A 7,129-nucleotide genomic window follows, 5' to 3' on the forward strand; every position below is an offset into this window, starting at 1 on the left:
ATAAAAAAATATTTTTCAAAAAAGTCTAAACCACAGAAAAGGTGGACTTGAGGATTCATCCATATCCTTTTCACTCTACTTACCACCTGCCTTCTTTAGTAATCATTTTAATTAGTTTTTTATAACAGCTTTATTAAGATATATTTCACATACCACAAAATTCACCATTTTAAAGGGAAAAGGGTACAATTCAATGTTTTTAGTATATTCAGAGTTGTGTAAACATCACTATTATCTAATCCTAGAACATTTCCACCACTCAGAAACAAAACAAAATACCCATAACCGTTAGCATCACTCCCCATTTCCTCCCATGTTTCCAGGTCCCAGCCTTAGGCAACCACTAATCTACTTTCTGTCTCTATAGATTTGTCCACTGTGAACACTTCATGTAAATGGAATCATATAATGTGTCCTTTTGTGTCTGGCTTCTTTCACTTAGCATAATGTTTTCAAGGTTTATCTATATATCAGTACTTGATTCCTTCTCATGGCTGTATGTTTACATCACATTTTATTTTTACATTCTTCAGTTGATGTCTCATTTGAGTTGTTTTTATCTTTGGGAAACTATGAATCATGCTACTATGAATATTTGTGCACAAGTTTTTTGTGTGGACATATATTTTCTTTTTTTGTGTGAACATATATTTTCATTTCTCTTCAGTATATACCTAGGAGCACAATTGCTGGTTCTTGTGGTAAATATGTTAGCATTCTGAGTCATTGGGTTTTTTTAATTATCTTACTGTGCTTCCTTTGACAAGGGTAAGGAAATATGTGTTTATATTCTTATTTCCCTCTTTTTTCAAACAAGAAAGGTACATTATATATATATATCCTGTTTTACAACTTGGGTGTTTCTTATTGTTGCTGTCTGTTTTATATGCTGAAAATTTGTAACGCATCCTGGAAGTCACTATAAAAACATCCTGGATATCACTACAAAAACAAAATCCATAGATTTTTTTTCCCATTCTTTTTTATGACCACACTGTTTGAATTATTTACTTAACTAGTCCCCTAGTATTAAACATTTGTGTTGTTTCCAATCTTTTGTTATTAAAAATTATGCTGCAATGATGAACCTCGTGTATATGTTGTTTTGTGGAGGTGTCTTCAAAGTAAATGCCTAGAATTGAGATTGCTGTGTAAAAGGGTAACAACATGCAGATTTGTTAGATATTTCCATATCCCCCTCCTCTAGGTCTATATGCATTAACACCAGCAATATATTAGAGCAGCAGTTGCCAACCTTTCAGAACTCACGGACCACCAGCGTTCCACGGACCACCATTTGGCGACTGGTGTATTAGAGTACCTGCTGCCATCAACAGAGAATACAGTAACACCTTAGGATTTGACAAAAGATGGTATCTCAGTTTAGGTTTAATTTGCATTTTTTCTTATTATGAGTAAAGTTGATTAGCTTTTTTCATTTTTTTCAGGGTATTTGTCTTTCTACTTCTTTGTCCTGTATGTTTGTTCTGTCTCTTGCTTATTTTGTTTTAGGGATTTTAAGAACCAAGATTCTTATAGTAAGGCAGGTGGCCAACCTTTGGGTGGATGGAGGAAGGTGTTACTCACCCATTGCTAACAGGAGAATCCTCAACCAAGTCCTTGACTGCTTTATTCACATATTGAGACTCTTCAAAAATCAGTTGGAAGAACATTTTGAGATTAGCTAGTCTAGTACCCTCATGTTATAAATGAACAAACTGAGGCCCAGAGAGTAGATAGAACTTTCTTAAGGTCATACAGCAAATCAGTGATAGAGCTGGAAATTGAACACAAAGACTGTTTTCCCCAGGGCAACTTCAAATTAACATTGAAATGGCGTATGTGCTGATTTTTGTACTTATTACTGAGATCATCACAAATAACCTTATTCACAAAGAAAATATTTCCTAATATACTCTAGTAGCCCAAATTGCAAACATTGGCAACAAATATAAAAGCCATCCTCTTGTCAAGTCTATTTATCTACATTAGTGTCTGTAATACTCATTTAAAAAATGTAGAATGCCAGAGCTGAAGCAGATCTCAGAGATATTTCATTATATAACAAGTAACCCAAGATCCAATGATGCAGAGTGACCAGGATTTGTCACAAAAGGAGACAAGGAGGGCCACTTAGCCGGAAGAATCACCTTCACAAAGGACATAAATTCTCGGTATTTGAGATCCTTTCCAAATGAGGTTGAAGTATATCATCACCGCATTTTTGTGAATGTGTGGGTACTTTATTTTGTTAAATACACTGAAAATGCATAAATTTTTTTCTAAGATTATTGCCTTATTTCTTTACTTTTTAAAATACCAAGAGTGTCCTAGAAAGTGACCTGCCCATGATAATCAAGAAAGCTAGCAACAGAACTGAAACTAGAATCTAGGTTTGCTGACTCTTGGAGATACTACTTTCTGCTGCACCATACTGCTTCCAAAGACGCAGCAATTGGCCATTTATTAGTCAAGTAAATTTGTCTTTATTCACATAATCGAATCCTCTGGCCAGGAAGCATTGAAGTGGGGCACACATGCCCCTTACACACACCCATCTTAGAGCCCATTACCAGCCCTATTCTCTGGAATGCTGCTGTCTGTACTGTCCTTCCACACCCAAGCAAGAAGTTGACTATAATCTTAAAAATAATCCCCATTTCTTGAAAGCCTCCTGAGTGCCATGCACTTTACCTGTGTACATTCAAATCCACACAACAATGCTGCTGCATGGTAGGCAATATTATTGTCATTTCAGAGATGACCAAACAGAGGCTGAGGGTTGCTTAACATTTTCCAAATAAATAAATGGTAGAGTTGGAGCAACAAACCAGGTTTATCTGAGAGCAAGGCCTGTGTTCAGATCCACTGTACCTGGCGGGATTGTCTCAGTTGTAACAACCCCTCAAATGAGATGCCTGATGACTTTGGGACAACACAGACTAGGATCCAGGCAAATTCATCTTCCTTAAAGAACACTCAGCATGTACAGGATGAAGCAATTGAGGACTTGGAATTAGATATGACAGGAAATTTCTTTGCAGTGCTACCATGTGAGCCAGTCCTCTAATATGAACTCTTTATGAAACCCCAGAATTTACTTACTTGACCAAGTGTCTTATAAGAAGTTCCAGCATCTCCCGGTTCTTTTCTGGTAGCTTATATACCAAGGAGTGAATAGCTCCCAGTCGATAATCCAGGTTGTCAGACTCTGAGAGACAACAGAGACAGAGAGAGGTTTGCCTTCTGGGCAATGGTATCAAGTAAACTTTCATACATACACACATGTGTACATGCAAAGATAAATAATAAGAGAGTGTTAGAGAAATGAAAAGAGACAGAAAGATAAATAAGCACAGAAACACAATGGCAAAAAATATACTAAGACTCAAAGACAATGTGACAGAGAGCTAGAGGAAGACACAGACCAAAAGGCAAAAAAAAAGAGAAATAAAAAAGATAGGCCTAGGAAGATGAAGAAATTAGAACAGAGAGGAGAAATATGAGAAGAAAAAACAAGACTGTCTTAGAAGAATTCAGAATTTGGGGTACAAAAGGTCACTCTTAACATTCCACATGTAAATTTTCAGATGGAAACCTTTGCCCACCCACCATCCTTGTGGTTCTTAAGAAAATCACCTAGAGGGCTCAGAGTAAAGATTAATACGTATCTTGCCTCAACAAACATTCATTTTAAGGACAAGCCCCATGATTCTTTTTCCTGCATGCCACACATTAGATCCAGTAGGTACTACTTAGGGTCAAAAATTTTAATGCTTCTTCAGCAGCCAATTTTTGGGGTAATTCTATATGCCTTATAACCCATGCACCTCTCCACTGTCACTTGCAGTTTTAACATATAGAAAACATGCTGCTATAACAGATTAGGAGTAAAGACTCACAACACAATTAAAAGGAATTGGAAAAGGAAAAAATGCTGGAAACAACTTGAAACAGCAAGCTTAATGGAACCATTATGCTGTCCCCTGGTAGTGTGAGCTAATGCTCTTGTTCTTTTTTTTTCTTTTTTCTTTCTTTTAAATTTTTTTGTTTATTGATTAAGGTTTTCCATATGTGTCCTTATCTTCCCATTGCCCCCTCTCCCCCCGCTCACGCCCTCAACCCCCTGGTGTCTGTGTCCATTGGTTTGGCTTACATGCATGCATACAAGTCCTTTGGTTGATCTCTCCCCTTTACCCCCTCCCTCCCCTACCTTCCCTCTGAGGTTTGGGCATCTGATCGATGCTTCTCTGTCTCTGGATCAATGGAAGAGGCACAATTTATCAATAACCTATCACATCCCTCAAGTTAGCTAGTTTTCTCCAAACCATTCAACTATCATTGACTTATGAAAAATAATACAGCATTTGAATTAGACAGCAAGTGAGAATACATTCATTTGGCAGTGCATAAAAATCTATGTATTCCCCCCTGCCTGCTCAATTACTTTCCCTCAAGCAGTTTTCTAGGCTTATTGCTGTAAATATTAAGAAACCGGGATAACACAATTAACTGGTAACATAAATACTTACTGGCAGCAGAGACCAGCTCTTTATGTAGTCTATAGGTCATGACAGGTTCAGAAAGATTCCTGAAAGTAATGAAGACTGTAAGTTCCTTTGGGAAGGGAGTTCCCAGGCCACAGATTCTCAGTTCTGTGCATAGCAAGGCTGAAGTTTCTGAGTCCCACAGTTTAGTGACTACACACATTATTCTCCTCACCTGAAACTTTGTTAGAGGAATTCTATTTGCTAGTAATTTAACAGAAGACCCATAAAACTATTGGCTGTGACCTTGAGCAAAGTCTTTAATTCATTCCCCAAAATGAAAAGAGGCACAAACCAATCCTGCAAAATTCCAAGCAAACTTCGAAGTGCTACTATGAAGTCTTTACAGTTTGATAGTTGCTTAGTGGCTTTCACATCTGTCTTCCCATTTGATCTTTCCAATGATCATGTGTGGTGTAGCAATTATTCAATTCCAAATTAAATAAAGGAGTCTCAAATAGGTTTATTTAGTACAAGCAAAAATATTGACTTAGCACCTATTTGTGTCTAGCATTCTGCTAAGTATTGGGGATACCAGAAGTAATTATGACATAATCCAAACCTCCAAGGAGCTAATAGTCTAATTAAGGAGAGTGTCATATACAACATTTACAATGCAATAGTACAAGTATGACAATAAAATAAAGAGAAGTAGTGGGTGGCACAGAGGAAGAAAGTAATCTAATAATAATAATAGCAAATTCTTCACTGTTTTAAGTGATGTACATACATTTACTCATATAATCCTCATGTCAACCTTAAAAAGTATATATTCTTAATATCTCCATTTTATAGACAAGAAACTGAAGTTCAGAGAAATTAAATAATTCATCCAAGACCACACATCTAGTAAGTGCAAAACTAGCAGTCTGCCTCGAGTCTATTATCTTAATCACTATGCTATACTGCTTGCCACTGTTATTACTATAGTAATCCAGGAGAGAGTTAATAAAGGTCTAAATAAAAATAGTGGAATTAGTAACAGAAATAAAAGGTGAGGAGAGTTATTAAAAGATAGTAAAGACAGAAATCCAACAATTGGGTTTGTTGATAAGGGAGAGAATAATCGGGTTTAGGTGACTGGGTAGAATAGAAATTGATTCAGAGGGTAGAGGAAATGTTACGTCAGAGGGTCACTGGGATGGCCAAAGGGATATGTGTTTTAGAAAGATGGATGGAGTGAGCTTTTGGATCTGCGAAGTAGATATAAAAATCATGAACCTAGGACAGTGGTTAAGACCACGGGAACAGATACAACTGCTCAAGTAGAGATAGCTATTTGGCAGCCAATATCTACATGAGGCTTTTCAACATTTATTTGTCCAGAATAGTGTATAAAAAAAGAAATGGAGTTGAATAATCCATCAGAATATAAAAAAATGAAATATTCACATAAAAATTCATATTTTATGCCTCTTAAAAACTTTGAGGGGGTCAGTGGGGAAAGGGGGTCATCTGTAATACTTTTAACAATAAAGATAAATAAATTAAAATTTACTAAAAAAATTGAAAGATATGGCTACATTGGGCCCATATGATTATTTGTGGCAGTAAAGAATACTGCTGTTTATATATAAACAAAGGGATTGCTATACACATAATGGTTCCATGTGCAATATGTTTAATGTGAAAGTAGTCTATTTCACACTCATTTTCATGTCCTGGCTCCTGTGGATCTAAATTTTCCATCCCTCCAGCGTAGGAAAAAGAGAGGAGAGCCCTGGGAAAAAGCAAATAGAAAGTTCATAAATGAATGGGACTGCTAAAAATGGTCAAGTAGATGGGAGAAAATCCAAAAGCAAGAGATATAGCAGAATCTAAAAGAGGAGAAAGTTTTAAAAAGGACTTGTTAACAGCTTCAAATGACACAAAGAGGTAAAAAAGTAAAGGCTGACAATTGTCCATTGTGTTTAGCATTGAAATAGTCACTAGTGACCTTGGGAAGAGCAGCACCAATAGGGCAGAGAGGGTAGAAGTCAGATTGCAATGGGTTAAGCAGTAAACTGGGAGATTACATAGGGACAGGCAAGGTATATTACTTCATATACTGAAGTTTAGTTTGGAAGAGGTAATCTCATCTAAGTTCCTGCTTCCAGTTATCTTCTACATTGTCAAAGATTCTCAATTTTTTATCTCAAGCCTAGAACTCATTCTTTTATATTTCTCATATATCCAATTGCCTGTTTAAGATCTTGTCCTGATATCTTCAAAGACATCCAAATTTGACATTTTCAAAACCTAACGTCATCTCAAATCTAGTATTTTTCTTGTATTTCAAAATTCAATAAAGGCATGACCATCATTTGGTTATATGGGCCCAAAACATGGAAATCACTGTTTTATCTCCCTATCCTCTATCTTAATATCCAATTTTACTCCCTAAATTTCTTTTTATAACTTTTTAATTTTTTTCAATTACAACTTACATTCAGTATTATTTTGTACTAGTGGCCCGGTGCACGAAATTCGTGCACGGGAGGAGGTGTCCCTCAGCCCAACCTGCACCCTCTCCAATCTCGGACCCTTTGGGGGATGTCGACTGTTGGTTTAGGCCTGATCCCAGGATGTCCGACTGCCGGTGT

General features: G+C 36.6%; 1 long non-coding RNA gene across 1 annotated transcript in view; it reads right to left on the minus strand.

Annotated features, from left to right (window-relative positions):
* Nucleotides 1–2,926: 2,926 nt before the first annotated feature.
* Nucleotides 2,927–7,129, minus strand: part of LOC102767116 — an 11,224-nt gene continuing 7,021 nt past the window's right edge. Inside the window, exons 2-3 of the long non-coding RNA XR_435819.2 lie at nt 4,533–4,591; nt 2,927–3,211 (exon numbers count right to left, since the gene is read on the minus strand). This is a non-coding gene — a long non-coding RNA (uncharacterized LOC102767116). The remainder of the gene's footprint in view (nt 3,212–4,532; nt 4,592–7,129) is intronic.

This window comes from Myotis davidii, unplaced genomic scaffold (assembly GCF_000327345.1).
Source record: "Myotis davidii unplaced genomic scaffold, ASM32734v1 scaffold2462, whole genome shotgun sequence".
In the NCBI taxonomy this organism is placed as follows: Eukaryota; Metazoa; Chordata; class Mammalia; order Chiroptera; family Vespertilionidae; genus Myotis; species Myotis davidii.